Below are 19,376 nucleotides of genomic sequence, written 5' to 3'. Positions count from 1 at the left end.
CAGTACCAACCTAATTTTCCCAATCTACCTGCATATTGAAATCCCCATGACCACTGTAACATTGCCCTTTTTACACGCCTTTGTAATCTCCTGTTGTAACTTGTACCCAACATACTGGCTACTATTCAGAGGTTTGTTTGTAACTCTCAGCAGGGTCTTCTTACCCTTGCAGTTACTTAACTCTACCCACGAGGATTCTATATCTTTTGATCCTGTGTCAGTAAGATTTGATTTCATTTTTTACTAACAGAGCCACCCCACTCCCTCTGCCCACCTGCCTATCTTTTCGAATAGAATGCGCATCCTTGGATATTTAGCTCCCAGCTGTGATCTCCTTTCAAACACGACTGTGTAATGCCCACAACGTCATACCTGCAAATTTCTAACTGCACTATAAACTCATCTACCTTATTTTATATACCACATGCATTCAAATATAACACCTTCAGTCCTATATTCCCCACCCTTCTTCTCAAATTTTTCTCCATGTTGCCCAAAGTTAAATTTTTATCCCTTTCTAAACTTTGTCTTATTCTTTATTCTGGAGACTTCAGTAACCTCTCCTGCACTCTCCTTCCCTTTTACTTTATCCATACTTTTCCAATCTGTTGAACTCACCCCCTTATTATTTAGTTTAAAGCCCTATCTACAGCCCTAATTATGTAATTCACCGGGACCCTGGTCCCAGTATGGTCAGGTGGAGCCCGTCCCATCGGGAACAGCTCCCTCCTTCCCCAATACTGGGGCCAATGTCCCACGAATTCTAACCCACTTCTCCCATATCAATCTTTGAGCCACTCATTTAACTCTCTGATCTTATTGACCCTGTCCCAATTTGCACGTAGCTCTGGTAGCAATCCAGACACAATTCTTTTTCTCTCAGATTTGAGACATCATCATAAATCAGACACGGTATTCCCACATGCTATTCCTGTAATTGCCTTCTTTCCACAGAAGATCATTGAACAAGCTTTGTGTTTTTTGCCAATTTTCTGAGCAGTCCCCCAACAAACTAGCAGAGCTTCCTTAAAGGTATTTTCATCTCATATATCACGTGCTTGTTTGAAAAAAAAAGTATGAGGTGCATAAAAATACAATGGTGGTAAACAAATGCTCTCACACACACCAAATAAAATTGTGTCCCATATTTTAGATTTGACAGCTTAAATTAATAAAGTTAATAAGAAAGTGGATTCCAGTTCTCCAGCTTCCTAATGAATGACTGGAGACAAAATGGTTATGGAGTTGAATCATCCACAGCAGGAACAATCCACCAACAAGAGGGCTGGTCAATTCTGCTGGGTTTACATTACATCAGACTCGTTTCCCCATGCTGTTCCTGAGTGCTATGTGTAGCAGGTAGCCGGGGAAGGGATTGGGTTGGGACAGTGGGGGGGGGGGGGGGGGGGGGGGGGAAACACACATGACCAATATACAACAGATGCATAGTTTGAGGGGTCTGGATGAACACGTATTCTTCTGTTCTTTTCAATCACTCCAATCTTGTTTCTCCCCTCCAGCCCCACTCCAACATTCCCATGTCTCCTCACTACTTACACCTGCTCCATCCCTCCTTACTGCCTCCAGGTATGGACTGTTTCATTTGCTGAGTAGCAGCAAATGGAATTGAACATTGTGCAATCATCAGTGAACATCGTTTAATGGAAAGAAGGTCATTGATGAAATAGCTGAAAATTACTGAACAGAAGTCATTGTCCTGAGGCTGGGATAATTGATCTCCAACAATCACAGTCTTCCCCCCTTTGTGAGATATGACTCCAACCACATTCATCTTGACTTCAGTTTTACCAGGATTTCTTGATGCCACGCTCAGTTGAATGCTGCCTTGAAGTCAAGAGCATTCAATTTAACCTCACCTCTGGAACTTAGCTCTTTGGTCCATATCTAGAGCAAGGCTGTGATGCCATCTGGAGCTCAGTGATCCTAGCAAAATCTGAACTGGACAGGTTATTGGTGAGCAAGTGCTCTTCACAGGACTAATGAAAAAACTTTCATCACTTTGCTGTTGATTAAGGCCAGACTGATTTTGCAGTAGAAAGCTGGATCGGATTTGTCCTGCCTTTTGTGAATGGGTCACATATGACAAATTTTCTAAATTTTCTAAATTTTCAGGTGGACACCAGTGTTGTAACTGTTCCGGAACAGCTTAGCCTGAGTTGGGTCTAGTTCTGGAGCAAAGGTCTTCAATGATGCAGATGGGATGTTGTCTGGTCCCACAATCTTTGCTGTATGCACTTCTCTTGATATCATGTGGAATGAATCCAACTGGTTGAAGTCTGCCTTCTGTGATGGTAGGGTTCACAGAAGAAAGGCAAGATGGATCATCCATTTGACATTTCTGGCTCAACATCAGATTTTTGACATTGAATATAATCTAACAGCTATTAATAGATGGTCAGATATATCTTTTCTCCCCCCAATGACTAGGACACTTGATTCTAAACAAACATCTGTGAATAAAACCATAATTTAAAATTCCATTTCTTTTAATTTTGATAATTAAGTTGTTAATTTTATTCAATAAAGTGATTTTTTTTTGTATCTCTGACATTTTGTTCTGCCTCATTTCAGAAACCTACTGTGCCACTGAAATCTCTCCAAGCAACTGTCTCACATCAGTTCAAGCATCCATATCACAACTTCTGGGTTCACTATTAGCATAGGATAATACCTCATCTTGAAGACTACATTGCATTCACTTGGAAAATTCCTAATGTAAATGTCAGCCATGGTTCATCTGATAGCATCATAACCTGAATCAGGTAGTTTTGCTTCAGGTCCACTTCAGAGATGTGAATACAAAAGTTTTGGTTGACTTTCTCTTTCCACTGCAGAAGTGAAGGAGTGCTATTCTGCCAGCAGTGGTGTCTTGCAGATGAAATGTAAAACTAAAGCCCCATCTCATGTTAGCCTAATATAAAAGATCCTGCAATAATCTTTCAAAGATCAGGGGAATTATCTTGAGTATCCTGGCCATTATTTATCCCCCACATATCATTAAAACTGATTAAATCTTCATTACTTTGCAATTTATGGGAACTAAGTTTGTGCAAATTGGCTGCTCCATCCCTGCATTAGCAAACAATGATTTTATTAAAAACAAAATTATTCCATTGGCTATAAAATGCTTTGTGACAATGGAATTTAAAAGGAAATCTTTCAATGTTTGCACAGGTTCCTCAGTGATCACTTTATTTGTTAAGACACAAGAAAATAGGAGCAAGAGTAGGCCACCAGACCCCTGAAGCCTATCCCAGCACTCAATATGACCATGGCTGATCCATGCTGGTCTCCACTCCTCTTCTGTGCCAAAAATTCCAGTAATTTTATATTCTTAGTGCTCAATCAATTAACTGGTGGAGCCCAGAGGTTCCCTTTCTAGGGTCCTCACCCTCTCTCGGATCTTTTTAGGTGGGTCATTCCAGCAGTGAAAGACAGTGTAATTAGCCAGGTTTCCAACTCCTGTCTTCCCACTCTTGCTTATTCGTGGTAGGGAAATAGATGAAAAGTCAGTTGCTTTCCCCTCTGGTAACAGCTGATTGGGATTACGCAAACATGGGCTGTATTTCCTGGAATTTAGAAGACTGAGCACTTGTTTGATCAAAGTTTTTATGATACTAAGGACATAAGAAACTGAGTCAGGGATAATCCAGACAACCATTCAATGTCATGGCTACTCCTGTGCCTTGACAATTTTTGCTGCCCTATCACCAGACAACATCTGTGGAGGGAAATGCACAGTCGATGTTCTGGGTCAAGACCCTCCATCTGCCCAGTCCAGATGCAGGATATTATTTCTGTTAGTTGGCGAGTCTGGAAGCTTGTTCTAGAAATTAGAACCAGATCCTTTAAGTGTAAAGTTAAAATTTCATAGGAAAAATTTTGTGGAAGAGGATAATAAAAGTTTGGAATTTCTTTCTACCAGTAGCAACTGATCCTTGATTACTTGTTAATTTTTAATCTGAGGATGAAATAGTTTTATTAACCAACAGTCTTAAGGAATATAGGCAATGGCAGATACATGGAGTCAGATCACAGATCAACTATTAATTGGTTGAATGGCCAGATGGGTTTGTGAATTAATCCAGGTTGGAGCAGGAATGCTTGATTTTCCTTCATGATGCTAGCTAGTTCTGACCAGGTTAGTAGTGGAAAATCTAATCCACAAACTCACGATTAAACTGTATAAATACAAATTTCCTCACATCAAAAATAAGAAAGACGTCACCGACAACTCACAATCCTTAAAAAAATGCAAATCAAAATAAGGTGGATGCTGGAAATCTGAAATAGAAATAGAAAATGCTGAAAACACTCACCAGGTAAGGCAGCATCTGTGGAGAGTGTGGATAGGGAAACAGAGTTGATGGTTCAGGTCAAAGATCCTTCATCAGAACATGTGACCCTTCTAATGAAGGTCTTCTACCTGAAATATTAACCCCTTCTCTTTCTACATATGTGGCCCAACCTGCTGAGTGTTTCCAACATTCTATTTTTATCCTTAAAAACTGATTTTATTGAAACTGCAAAAGAAATGTACAAAAATAAAACAAAGGATCATCTTGGCTCAAAGCATGCTGCCTAGCTTGTTTCTTTGAAGGAATATCTAGAACTATCAAGACCAAATTTATTCATACACAAGTACAAGTAAAATATTTGATCAAGTGCATGCCATAAATATTGTGTTTCGTTGAATAAAAACGAACAGTTCTCCTTCAATTTAAATGGGTCTGCCTCAGAGGATTCCATTAGCCATAGAACACTGATCATCTATCAGCTGCAGCAGTTCATTGCAAGATAAATGAACTCGAACAGGCAGCTTATATTACTTCAACTGACTGATTACAAGTTGTACCTCACTGCTCAAAACCCAGCTCTAAAATGTCATTCACATATCTTTGTTGTGAGCCTACGTAACACCTGGATGTGAAATTATTACTGTGCACCTTTGAAAAGGATATCAGCTAATAAATAAATGGCACCAGTGTTAATTTTTTGTGTGACAGAATTGGAATCAATAATTAAGAGAGTGACTGAACACTTGGAAAAATGTGAGCACATTAAAGACAGCCTGCACGGATTGTTAAAAGGTAGATCAAGTTCAATAAACCCAAATGAATTTTTGAAGTAATTGAAATTGTAGATAAGGACATTTCTATGGTCATAGTACAAACAGACTTCTAGAAGAACCCAATAAGATTCCACACAAGAGATTATTAGTTAAAATTAGCCCTTGGATTAAAAATTATTGACCCAGCTAGGTGATAAATTAGGCAACCTAAACTAGAAATAGCGTTAATGGGTACTTATTCAAAATGGAAGAAAATGATTAATGGGAGTCTCACAGGGATGCTGGGAACAAAACCGTTGTTTACTTATTAATAACTTAGATAACACAACAAAGCGCCATGCATCCAATTTTATCAATGCCACATGGATTGATGGCATGATAAGTATTGTGGACAGATACAAAATTACGAAGAGACATTGACAGATTAAACAGGTGACCAAAACAGGTTTGATGGATTTCAATGCAGATAGGTGTAATAGGGTAAATGCATGCACTCAAATGGTGCAACACCAGGTACAAAGAGATTCAAAAACTAATCTAAAAAGCCGCAGGTGCTAGAAACAGAAATGAGTTCTGACAAATGGTCTTCAACCTGAAACATTAATTTTGTTTCTCTTTCCACAGATGCTGCCTGACCTGTGGAGTGTTTCCAGTATTTTCTGATTTTATTCTAAAGAGCTTTATGTGTCCGTGTGCATGGATTATGGAAATAAAGTAGTCAGGTACAAAGAAAAAAAGACCAAAAAGGTGAATCAGATTATTGCCTTCAGAACTTGATGATCTTTGCTTGAGCTGTACAAAGCCTTGATTAAGGCAAGTCTGGAGTACTCTTGTCAGTTCTGGCCACTAGACCTTAGAAGTGATAGACTGCAGATTCACCAGAATGGTTCTAGTGTTCCAAAGACCAGAGTAGTAGGTGGTACAACTGAATGGACTGCTTTTCCTGGATGGTTGATAGTTTTTGGAAATACGTTCATCCATGCAAGTGTAAACAAGAGCATGGGATCTCAGGAGGAGAGTCACTCACTACAGAACATCCAGTCTCTGACCTGCTCCATCAGCCATGCTATTTACACAGTTGATCCAATTTAATTTCTAGTCAATGATCTGGAATAGGCCAGAAACTCAAGTGGACCATCTATGTAAATACTATGAATGGTCCAATGGAGGATGTTGATGATGAGGGAATCAATGGTGGCGAATTATTGAGTTTCAAGGGTAGATATTCTCTTGATGAAGATGGTTATTGTCTGGCTCTTTTGTGGCATAAATATTACTTGCCACCTGTAAGTCCATGCCTGAATGTTGTCAAGATTGTACTGCATGCAAGCATGGACTGTCTGTGGAGTTGCAAATGGAATGAACATTGTGCATCATCTGTGAACATCTCTGCCTCTGAACTTATAATGGAAGGAAGGTCATTGATCAAGCAGCCAGAGATGATTGGTCCTAAGTTACTCCTGCAGTGATGCTCTTGGGTTGGGATGATTGATCTCCGACAACCAGAACCACCTGCCTTTGTGAAAGGTGTGGCACTAATCACTGGAGTGCTTGCCAGCCATGAGAGTGTGCATTGATTCTGAGCATCTAGGATGTTAGAATAGATTCAACTGACTTAGTTTAAAATATATTTGGACAAGTACATGGACAGGAAGAGTTTAGATGGAAATGGGCCAAACGGGACTAGCTTGGTGGGCACCAAGGTCAGCATGGACGAGTTGGGCCAAAGGGCCTGTTTCCATGCTGTATGACTGATTCTAGTTGGGTGCAATTGTTATCAACTGCTCAGAGTATACCTGTGACTGAAGCAAGTCAGTCACAACCTTGGTATTGCACTTGATACCAAAGTGATCTTCTTCCCACACCATAAACAAGACTACCTACTTCCAGCTCAGCAACATTAACTGACTCCAGTCATGCCTCGTTCACCTGTTGCTATTACCCTCAAACAAGCCTACTCATTTGTTCTTTTTGTCTGACATTCTATTTCCCAGTGAGAAAACTGGAGCTCAAAGTCTGCTGGCTGTATACCAATGCATCAGTCTCATTCAGCAGTCACTTATCGTCTACATTGGCTCTTGATCAGGAACTGAGGCACTGCCTATGCATTTTCAAATTCTCCTATGACCTCTCACTTTGCACAAGCTGTGTAATTTCCTTCAGGCCTACAGTTCTTTGAGATTTTTCCATTCCTTCAAATATAGCCTCTTTCTCACCCTAATTTTAATCTTTCCACCAATAAGAACCAAGTCTTCATCTTGATAGCCTTAAATTCTGGAATTCTCTCAATGATCTCTATTCTTCTACCTGTGTTTTTATATGAGACAATCCCATTGCTCACAAGGCACTCCATAAAACCCATCAATCAAATTAGTAAACAGAAGTTTTCAAAACCAAGCTTTTGGTATTCAGTCCTGATATCTCCCGTAGTATTTAGGGCCAAAACACTTGTTATGAGGTGGTTTGCTCATCTGCATTAGCCTAGCCCACCAGAAAAAGGGGGGAAAAAAATGGACACTTAGCTGTAGCAATGCTAATAGAACTCTCCTTGTCAGGGTTTGAAGGCGATGGCACTGCACAGCCAGCAAGGATCACAGATCATAGCCAGGAGCTGGAACATTCATCTCAATATTTTAATAAACCTGTATTGTTTAGATTTCTTTTCTATTCTTCATGAGCTACTACTTCATAAGGTTCTGAAACCTACACGTTAAAGCAACAGAAGGCCAGCTGGATGGAGCAGAGAAGTACTTCTGCAGCACTGGCTGTGGTGGAGGGGTGTATGGTGGTGGTAATGATGGTTGGGGGGGGGGCGAGAGATGAAGGAATTCCTCACTCTGGATCTGCAGGAAATTTGTTACCTCATTTTTCTTTGCTTTTGCAATGTATGCCCTCATAATATTCTCTGCAGCTTGCAACATTTAACCCTCTTCCATGATCACCCTTTTTGCCACCTCATGACCTTCTTTCCCTGGTCTCTCTACATCTCACAAATCACCCCTCTTCCCCCAATGTCTACTACTTCTACAATCTTCACCCTCCCTTGCTTAAACTACTCTACATCATCCATCAGTCGTTCTTCCCAATCTCTCCCTCCTCTTCTCCACTCCCTGCCCTTCTATATAGCTAACCAATCTCAACACAACATGTTGAATCCAGGAAGCAGACCCCTAAAAGTCCCTCCACTCCCTGCCCATATCCTGAATACTCAGGCCAAATATCTAATGTGGCTTTTAGAAAATTATACACATTTATGGAAATCTTGCCTTAAATTGAGAAAATTGTGCTGTCCAACAAGTTAATCTGATGAATTTCAAATTTTATCTCCTCATACTTTTCTCACCTGCAGTCTCAAATAGAGCTATGCTCCTTGCCTTCTCAAGTTCTCCAACCTGGTCCATAACTTGCCCCATCCTTGCACCAAGTACTCTTACTAATTAAATATTTTGCATTAGCTACTAATCTACTCATCTTATCTCTTTACCCCTCCTATTTCTTTATCAATTTTCCTTATACTATCTCATTCTCTACTCTTATGAGCTTGACATTTGTAAAGCTCATTTCCTGTTACATTTTAATTTCTATATCCTTAATAATCCATGGAGCTCGAGCTTTAGAAGCCCCTTTCTTGTAGGAATGTGTCTGGTCTGCACCTGCAACATCTTTTTGAAAGCCTTCCATTGCTTAATTATTGTATTACCATTCTTTAAGTCCAGTTCACATGACCCCAATGCTTCAACTTATTAATATTAGCTCTCCTCCAATGAGGTATTTATATGCATGAATATTCATTTCCATTTCTCACTGTTCCTCCTCCCTGTCATAAAAGTTATTTATCCCACCTCAGTCAAACTAAAACAATCAATAATTCCTTTAGTTTTTTGGCCAAGAGGCATTCTGATCTTGGAAACAATCTTTGATGTATTCCAGCAAGTATTCAGTTTGCCAACACATGTATCATCTCCAATCCAGTCCAATATGAACAGTTAGAAGCAACCAGAATAGTTGCTCTATTAATATTGTATTTCTCTAATTATCTACAATGGTGCTTTCACCACTGATGACCTCTAATATACATACATATTAATATACATACTTTTGCACGTTTATATATTCTATCCATATAGACGCTGTATTGTCACAATCCTTGGAGATCCTCACATCTGAGGTTTTTTTTTCCTTCTTATTCCCTGCTTCCTTATAATGTTCTAACTGAGAATACTGGGTGCCCAGTCATATTCAAACATAATCCAAGTCTTCCCTACAGTTACTGCATACTATCCCTCAATGGCTATTAATGCTTTCAGTTTCCTGAGTGTATTTTCATTGCTTTCTACATTACTTCTTAACCTGAACTCCAACCTTACCTAAAAATGCATTGGGAAAACAGTTAGGATCTTGTGGTCATCAGCAAAGCAATAGTGCTTGAAGAAATCTCCCAAAGATCAAGCAAGTTTCACGATGGGGACTTCTTTTACGACTGTTCGTTGCAGTCAGACATCAGTTCAGTGGTAAAAGAGAAGTCCTCATCGTAATACTTGCTTGATCTTTGGAGTCCAACAACAGTATTTCCATACTGGCTGATCATCCATTTAAATATGAAAATAATATGTTTTCAACATTTCAGAATATATGAAGACTAACATATATACAAGGTAGAACTATTAGAAATAAACTCTTAAAACAAAGTATATTATTTTAAGAACAATGTACTTTTAAATATTTAACTTCTGTCCTTGGGCATATTTGGTCTGGAGGTTGTTTGGAACAATACATTGAAAGGTAAGACAGTGGATTGGCATTTCAGGAAATAATGCACAAGTTGCAAAAAAAATCCCTTTAAGACAAAGCCCAAAAGGAAACATGATTCATCCCTGGCTGACAGGAGAAATTAAAAGTAGTATTTAATCAAAATGAGGGGTTATAACATTGTCAGAAATAGCAGCAGATCTGAGGATTGAGAGCATTTCAGATATCAGGAAAGGAAGACACAGAAAATGAAGATAGAACGCAAGTGTCGAACATAAAAACAGGCAGCAGGAGCTTTTGTAGGTTTGTAAAAAGGAATAAAAACTAGCAAGGCAAATGTTGGCCACTTACAGACAAAAACAAAGTCCAGTGAGAATGAGGAAATGAAGGAATTGTCAAAAAATATTAGAGAAGTTGTTGAGCTTGAAAGCTGATAGATCCCAATGACCTCATGATCTACAGCCAGAATTTGAAAAGAGGTGGCTTTAGAGGTGGTGGATGCTCATGTCATCAGCTTCCAAGGTTCAACAGATTCTGGAATGGAAGGGTAGCAAATGTGATCCCTATATTTAAAGGAGGAAGGAATGAGAAAATAAGGAACTACTGTTAGTCTAATGTCAGTGGTGGGGGAAATGCTGGAATCTATAATGAAGGATGTAATAGCAGAACATTTTGAAAAGAATAATAAGATTAAGTATTAAGATGGATTTCTGAAAGTACAGTCTGCTGTAGTTCTTTGAGGATGTGTCTTGTAGAATGGATAAGCGGAAACCAATGGATGTAGTAATCCTGGATTTTCAAAAGGCTTTCAATAACACAGGAGGTTGGTCAACAAGGTTAATGCACATGGAATTGGGTGTCATATTTCTGACATGGATTGAGAATTGGTTATGGGATAGAAAACAGAGTGGGAATAAAGGGATCCTTCTTGGGTTGGCAGGCTATGACCAGTGAGGTATTACAGAGATCAGTACTTGGGCCCAATCTATTTACAATCTATGTCAATGATTTAACTGAGGACACCAAATGTCAGGTTTCCAAGTTTACTGACAATACTAAACTAAGTGGATTGCGAGTATGGAGGAGGATATCAAGAGGCTTTAAGGGGATGAGTGAGTGAGTGGGGTAAATTGTGGACAAATGTGGATTTATCAACTTTGGTGCATGTAACAGAAAAACAGTACTTGTTAAATGATAAGATATTGGGGATTGCCGATTTTCAAGGGGACATGGGAGTGCTTGCACACAAGTCACTGAAGGCCAGCAAGCAATTAAGAGAGCAAATGGAAGGTTAGCCTTTATTACGAGAGGATTTGATTACAGGAATAAGAGTGTACAAGGCCTTAGTGAGACCGCACCCAGAGTTATGTTTACTGTTTTGGGCTTCTTATCCAAGAAAGAAGTTCAGTGACGATTTGCTAGAGGGTGGACTGGGTCTGTATTCTCTAGAGCTTAGAAAAATGAGAGGAGATCTCATCGAAACTTACAAAATTCTTAAAGGACTTGACAGGCTAGAGTCAGGGAGAATGTTTCACTTAACAGAAATCTAGGATCACTGGGTACAGTTTCAGAACAAAGGGTGGGCCATTTAGGACAGAAGTGGAGTAAATTCTTCACTCAGAGGGTGGTGAACCTTTGGAATTCTCTACCGCAGAGGTCACTGGGGGGTATTCATTCAAAAAAAAGAGATTGATACATTTCTTGACATTGAGGGAATTAATAGATACAAGAGCTAGAAATGGCACTGAGATTGAAGATCTGTCATGATCCTGATGAATGGCAGATCAGGCTTGAAGGGCCTGCTCGTTCTTGTGTTCTCATGTTCCACCCCTCAGTTGCTTCCCTAAGCTACACTCCTTCTCTGGTTCACATGCCCCTCACATCCTGTCTTATGCCCCCAGCCTCACCTCTTGCCCAGTGTCCCCACCTCAAAGCACTTTGTGGCCTCTCCCTCTGGCCTTTGGCACACACAGGCATAAAGAGCCAGAGTGATATACAGCATGGAAACAGGACCTTCAGCCCAACTTTGTCCATGTACCTGTCCAAATGTCTCTTAAATACTGTAATTGTACCCAGCTCTACAGCTTCTGGCAGCTTGTTCCATATACCCACCTCCATCTATGTGAAGTTGTTGTCCCTCAGGTCCCTTTTAAATCTTTCCCCTCTCACCTTAAACTTATGCCTTCTAGTTTTAAACTCCCCTACCCTGGAAAAAAGACCAACCATTCACTTCATCTATGCCCCTCATGATTTTATACACCTCAATAAGGTCAACCCTCAGCTGCCTACACTCCAGGGAATAAAGTCCCAGCTTATCCAGCCTCTCCCTATAACTCAAGCCCTCCAGTCTTGGAAACATCCTCATGATTTTGTTTGTATAACATGTTTAATAACATCCTTCCTGTTGCTGGGCAACCAGAACTACCCACAATACTCCATGTGGTCTCACCAACAACCTGTACAGTTGTAACACAATGTCTCAACTCCTGTTCTCAATGCCCTGACCGATGAAAGCAAGCTATATACCTATACCCCTGGGTCTCTGTTCTGCAACAATTTTCATGGCCCTGCCCTTTACTGTGCAAGTCCTGCCCTGGTTTAACTTGACTGCATCACCTCACACTTAAAAATCCATCTGCTATTCTTAGGTCCACTTCCCCAGTTGATCAAGATCCCATTATAATCTTAGATAACTCTTCACTGTCCACTATGCCACCAGTTTTAGTGTCATCTGCAAACTTATTAACCATGCCAACTACATTCTCATCCAAATCATTAATACCATTGACAAACAATAGTGGATCCACTACCAATCCCTGTGGAACACTACTGATCACAGGCCTCCAATCTGAAAAACAACCCTCCACTACCACCCTCTGACTCCTTCCACAAAGTCAATTTTGTATCCAATTGACGAGCTCAGCCTGGATCCCATGTGATCTAATCTTCCAGATTTGCCTACCAAGTGGGACCTTGTCAAAGGCATTGCTAAAGTTCACGAAGACAACTTCCACTGCCTTGCCCTCGTCAATCCTCTTAGTCACCTGTTCAAAAAACTAAATCAAATTTGTAAGACATGATTTCCCATGCCAAGCTGACTATCCCTTTTCTGACTCTGTCTTTCCAAATACTGGGAGATCCTGTCCCTCAGAATCCCCTCCAGTAACTTTCCTACCAGTGATGTTAGGCTCACTGATCTATAGTTCCCTGACTTGTCCTTGCAGCCCTTTTTAAAAAAGGCAAAACAAGAGCCACCCTCTAGTCTTCTGATACCTTAGCCAAGGCTAAAGATGATGTAAATTTCTCTGCCAAGCCCCTGCAATTTCTTCCCAAGCTTCCCACAATATCCTTGGATACACTTGGTCAGGCCCCGGGGATTTATCAATGTTAATATGTTTTAAGACTACAAGCACGTCCTCTTTTGTAATGTAGATCAAACTGTGTCCCCACCCTTGCTCTAATGCCCACAGGTGCTCGCATGACATTGTGAAAGTGTTGTATTTATAGTGGGCAGCCATTTGTCCTTTATTGCCTGGAAAACCTTGAGTTATGGAAAAGAACTGAAGTATCCTCATTACAGCATGCACAACGTGCAGCCACTCAGATCTGCTGTCAATGACAAAGTAGACTCAATAACCCTACTTTCAATTGTCTCTGCAAAAGGTAACAAGAAGCAGTTAAGCTTTACAGCTTTTTGCTTGGTCTCAAATGCAAGGCAGGCCCTTTATCTCAGTTTATCGATTATTTCATCCCCTTTCATTCTTATATGCTCAGAAAATCCCTTGTTATTTTCCTATTTTTAGTGCCTCCTCCTACTCTTCCTAATTGCTCTTTTTGTTTCTGCAGATCTAATTACAAGCTTTTTAAAAAGTCTCAATTTTTGTTTTAAGCATTTAATTTTGTACAGGGAACCCTTGCCCTTTGTCAGAATAAATTTGAGTGGGACCAGATTTTTAATTCCTAGTTAAATAGACTCCACTACTGCAATGATATTGGCCTGCCATTTCTTTTAAAACAATTAATCTGGGATGGTCCCAATCCATGTGACAGAAATAAGCTAAATTCCACTCCAACATCTTAATTTTCAATTCTATCATCTTTATTTTCAAATTTAAGCATCATTGGGTTATACCTGAATATTCTCAATGTTAAGCTATTTGCCACTGTAGAACATTCAGCACGATGTTGTCCTTGTTGCATGTTCAACATGCTGATAAGGAAATAGCCTTCCCCACTTCGACCAGAACCAGGATTATCCTCCACATGTGAACAGCAATCCACTGGTTACTGGGGGGGCAGGATTATAGATTAAATGCAGGTGATGGCACAGTTAAAATTTCCTAGAGATGTTACCATTACAATAAATGGTAATAGATTATCTACAAGTCTGTCCTACCAATTCCAACACTTGCTCCATATTTACCTAACAGGAGTCAAAATAAGTCATTTGGATTAGCACTTGATTATACATTCCAGACTGAGTTTTTTTTCAATAAAAGTCAGAAATGGAACTGTACATATATGGGAGCCCTTCATGTAATTTTAACTCTTACACAGATCCAAATGTACCACCTGCACAGTTCACTGTTACCAAAAGCATTTCAAACTAAAAGTGTCAAACGCACGGAAGTTACATTATGTTTGACAAAACAGGTGTTCAAACCCAAAAACAGACCCCTAATAAGTAATTTCACTGGAATATTTAATAATGAATAATCCTACACCAGTCCTTATACTTCAAAAGAAAAGGAATCTTTTGTCAATATTCGGTAATGTATAACTGGGGCCCAGTCCCAGTACAGGGTTACACATTTGAGAGTTTCTTCTGCAACTAATTGTTATGAGTTGGAATACAAAGAAGATAATTAGGGTCTCTTCTTAATAAGAGGAGGTGGACTGACAGTGCATGAAGATTGCACTCCAGACAGACAGGTCAAGCCAGATTAAATAGTTGCTTCTTTCCTGTCCTTTTTATACAGGAAGTTAAAAGTAAGCACTGTTAGACAGGCAAATACTTTTTGGATAAATATTAAATTTTGCAAATCTTAAATGAGTAACCCATAATTTCAGCAGATTTAATTTATTTACTTATCTGTCCCTACCTCTAAAACATCATGGGATATTTCCTATTTTAGAGATCATATGCAAGGTCACATTTCTGGCATCATACCTTCAGAGCTAAATAGAAGATAATTCAGCTGCAGAATCAAGGTGTTGGTTCACCCCTTACTTCCTGAATTTGAGGAGACATTAAAATAGTTCCAATGGTCACAGCTAATAAGTGGAAGAGCCATTTTTATAGTGAAGGAATAGTATGCCACCCAAGTCATGACATTCCCCTTTACCACACCCCAAGTTATCAATAAGATATTATCACTAAGACAAACATTAAATATTCAAAACAATATAACAGACCATGAGATCCCAAATAAATTCACTAAACGTGCCTCGTATTCTCCAATAAGCTGTAGGGGATGTAGTCTGTTAATAAGCAGTAGGATTGCAAAACTGCAGTGGAGTAGGCTGTCGAGAGCAGGCCATGTTCTACATATATACACCACCAGGCTTTACTTGCATTGTCACTTGGGAGCTACAACTCACATTAGGTAAGGTAATAACAAGCCTAGGAGTGCTTTAGATGCATTAATCTGGTCAGCACCAAATTATGGAAAATCATAACTCAAAGAGTGAGATACAAATTGCATTGCTGCACTGCTTTCTGGCAATTCATTCACTGTTGTGACTCAGCAGCAACATCAGTATTGATAACTGGACCTCTGAATGTACCTACACAGATTTTCAGCATGATCATATCTTGTAGCCCAGCTTCTTGTTAAAATATCTATGTAACATAAAAATCTACCGAAACAGACACTATTCCAAGCACTGGTCTTCATGGGCCAAGGTTACTAGGTGGACAGAGGAAACAAGCCTCCTTGCAGAGATGCAACATCCTATTGAATCCTCAATCTTTGGCCCATGATCACTCAAAGCGGAGGGAAATATTTGGGATTGTATTAAGAATCTCAAGGCATGCATGAGGAGAACACACAAGTAGCGGAAGGAGCAGGCCATTTCACAAACTATCCATCCCTCATCCCATTGGTCATCACTGGCCCCATCTGTGGAAGAATCTGTGGTTCCCACATTGGCCTCATTAGCCACCTCAGAAACCTCAAAAACCAGAGTGAAAATAAGTCATCCTCGATTCCAAGAGAAGGTGCACATCCAAGATGGGAAGCAATTCCATTTTTTTTTAAAACCCAACAATAAACTACTAAATCAACAGGTTGCCTTTGAGTGAAAGTATTTAGCAAATCTGAAGACCAAAATCTGCTGCTCTCTACTTCCTTCCGAGCTATGACCAGTTCTATCAAGGACCTTTCCCTGCCTACATTTCCTGTTCCTGATAGAAAGCAAACTAAAATGTTAATCTATACTTTTCAAAAGTTTATAATCTGATGTAAAATTTGAACACTTTTTGCTTTATTTCACATTACCAGATCTATTAGTACATCTTTTTAAACTTTAAAGATTTTTTCATTTGTAATTTTTCCAAATGGATTTTTTCCAACCACCCCTTTTTCCATCTTGTTGATTTTCCTTTCACTTTCTTGAGCACTCCTTGCAATTGCTATTATAATAAAACATGGCCACTTTAATTCAGGTCCTTGTGCTTGTCATAACAATAAAAAATGCTGGAAATACTCAGGAGGTCGGGCAGCATCCGAGGAAGAAAAATACAACTAATGTTTCAGGACCTTTCATCAGAACCTCAGCATTCACAGCCTTTTGCATTTCAATTTGAAATTCCCTTTTTCCACCCAAACACAGAGCAGATTCTTTTCTCAACAGGTCAGATAATTAATACAACAAAATTATTACCAGGAAATGCAAGCAGAAACAATCACTTTTGAACTTCAGAGAGTCTATTGACTGCCAGATCATGAAGCCTTAAACTATTGTCATTTAAAAAGGTATAAGGAATCATTATTTTCTATCAAGAAATAATTGATGTAGATTTGGAGAAACAAGAGATGGTTGGATCTTATGAGGAACTGGAAGGTACAACCAAGATCAACCAATAATAATAGAAGACTAGTTGGCTTCTTTTATTCCTAAAGTTGTTTTGGTTTGTTTCCAAATATTTAATTAAATACATCCCTTACGCACTCATCTCACCTGAAGTATCAACTTTGAACAAGAGCACGCACTTTACATTATACACCCATCCACTACCAGGTCTTCAATCCAGTGTACATTGCCCGACACGAACAACAAATGCAGATGATAATATCAACTAAATTTTACTGAATCATTCAGGCTAAGGAAGATGTAATTGCAATGCCAAAATTGGGTTTTGATAATTTTCAAAATAAGTCTCAACATAATGTGCTGAATTAATTGAACTGTAAATTAGAATTTCACTACTTTGTAAATACACAAGCCTCCTCCAAAAGTAAATGCACGCATTTCATATTCTGGTTATCCATTTTAGCCCCATTTACTGTACACAGTACAAAAGTTATATCAGTAATCTACATTTAAAAGTTAATGTACACACACTTGAATAAGCTAATAATTTTCTTCATTAAAAAGTATAAATACACTGTCAAGTCCATTGGGAATGTATTTGTTCCACTAAAAAGGTATTTTTTAAAATAAAGCTTAATTGCTATATTGAATTTTATTCTGACTAATTTATAGTTCTCTTTAACAAGTTATCCATTTTAATGAGGCCATCTGCAAATTTCCCATAATCTCCACAAGAAACTGCCCAACCCAGCATAAGCAAACAGTTTGACAAATGAGGCAGTCCAGATCAAAGCACAGCAGCAAGTCCCTAGTGGTTAACCCACAGACTGCATTTGCAGCACAGTGCCCCAGCTGTCTCCTCAGACGTCGCGCCCTTCCCAGCAGCCACCGCATCACAACCACTGTCTCAGATTGAGGCCAGCTACTCTTAAATTACTACTCCTACAATATTTACAACCAACCAGAAATGAAAGGAAGGACCATCCGTCAGTAAACACAATGCACTTTAAAAAGATTTCAAAGACAAAAATCCACTTTGTTTCTGTTTTCATTGTCACAAATGCAAAATGGTCTGTTGTCTATGTTGAGGTGGATAACAGATGCATAATCAGAATGACTAAAAATGTCATCACAACACCCAAGGCACAGATGAAAGGGAAAATGATTAACGCACTCAAGCATCTCCCCAGCCGGATGAGACCAAACAAGCCAGTAAAATATTTATATGTGCTCATTTACAATGAGTCTTTATATGCCTTTCATTTCACAAAATGCCACCATTTTGTCTGGATGTGCTTCCTCCTCACATTAAATATTAACAATATACTGAAGATATATCCATGAAAATACAGCTCTAGGTGTAGCACAGAAAGGAACCTTTGCCTTACTGTAGTAGAAAATCTTAAGTATGTATTTCTTACATTTGAACAAAGGTACTTCAGCAGAGAACTATAATGAGAATTTTTAATCCCTTAAAATCAGTTCAACACTTAATTTAAATTATATTAACCTGCATCAACTAATGTGGAAATTAATGCCATGGAAAAGCAGTTGAAGGTAGAAGCAAATTAAAATTAAGCTCTTGGCAAAAGGATAAATTTACAACTAATGATAGAGATCGCAATCAAATAGTAGGCCCTTTGGTATGTGGAAAGCTTATGCCTACGCTACTCCCCTAGAATGAACAATACACGATTCTGCAAGTGTGTGAAAATACTGTCTTAATTATATGTGTCATTAATAATGCATTATTACATTGTTCAACATATGGAGCCTTATTATGTCATTTGCAAATTCTGTTCAGGCATATTTTCTAAAAACTAAAAGTTAAAACAAAAATAAAATGCTGGAGCCTGTGCACCAGAAGCCTAGGCCTTCATCTTATTTCGATCTGCAGAGTACAATGTATTGATGCGGCAGCCCCCTCGTAAGATTTGAATACTGCCAAACACAAAGAAGAAAGTCTGTGTAGGCGTTTTCTCCGCACCACAGAGTTTAATTCTGAGATCTATGTCTATCACCAATTGTTGTTTTTAAAAAGAAAGTCTAAATGGTAAAGAACTCACCCTTTCCCTTTATGCCATCTTCCTTCTGGTTTGTTCACATCTGTAGGATGCGCTAGGAGGTGCCTCGTTTGACCTGCTGCATGCTGCTATGACATCAGTCAGATGATACAGCTCATTATGGGACAGACTGTTGCTATAGAAACTGAGATGTGCTGCGAATTTCTACTGCAGGCCCATTGGCACTTAGAACAAGGTGGTCCCTCAACGGGCTGTCTGAATTTGGCTGCAAACGGCAGTTTTCTATAAAAAGAGAACTGAGTAGGATCTGCTTCACAGCACCAGGCTTTCGGCAAGCTGGAACATTTCATTTGGAACGTATGCAGAAAAAGGGCAGCACTGAACTAAGCACTGAGGAAAGGATTCTCATATGTCAAAAGGAACATTGTTAATTAACAAAAACATCAAGTTAGTCTCCAAGATATTAGGGGCTACAT

General features: G+C 39.2%; 1 protein-coding gene across 4 annotated transcripts in view; it reads right to left on the bottom strand.

Moving 5' to 3' along the window:
* The window catches only part of akap6 (A kinase (PRKA) anchor protein 6), a 303,452-nt gene extending 284,447 nt beyond the window's left edge, over positions 1–19,005 (bottom strand). For all 4 annotated transcript variants that reach the window (XM_052026999.1, XM_052026993.1, XM_052026990.1 and 1 more), the window contains exon 1: positions 18,943–19,005. The gene's annotated coding sequence lies outside the window, so the exon portion shown is untranslated. The remainder of the gene's footprint in view (positions 1–18,942) is intronic.
* Between the last annotated feature and the right edge of the window lie 371 nt (positions 19,006–19,376).

Source organism: Pristis pectinata, chromosome 1 (genome assembly GCF_009764475.1).
Source record: "Pristis pectinata isolate sPriPec2 chromosome 1, sPriPec2.1.pri, whole genome shotgun sequence".
NCBI classification, from domain to species: Eukaryota; Metazoa; Chordata; class Chondrichthyes; order Rhinopristiformes; family Pristidae; genus Pristis; species Pristis pectinata.
The sequence above is the reverse complement of the archived record's forward strand: the minus strand, read 5'-3'. Positions and strand labels throughout refer to the sequence as shown.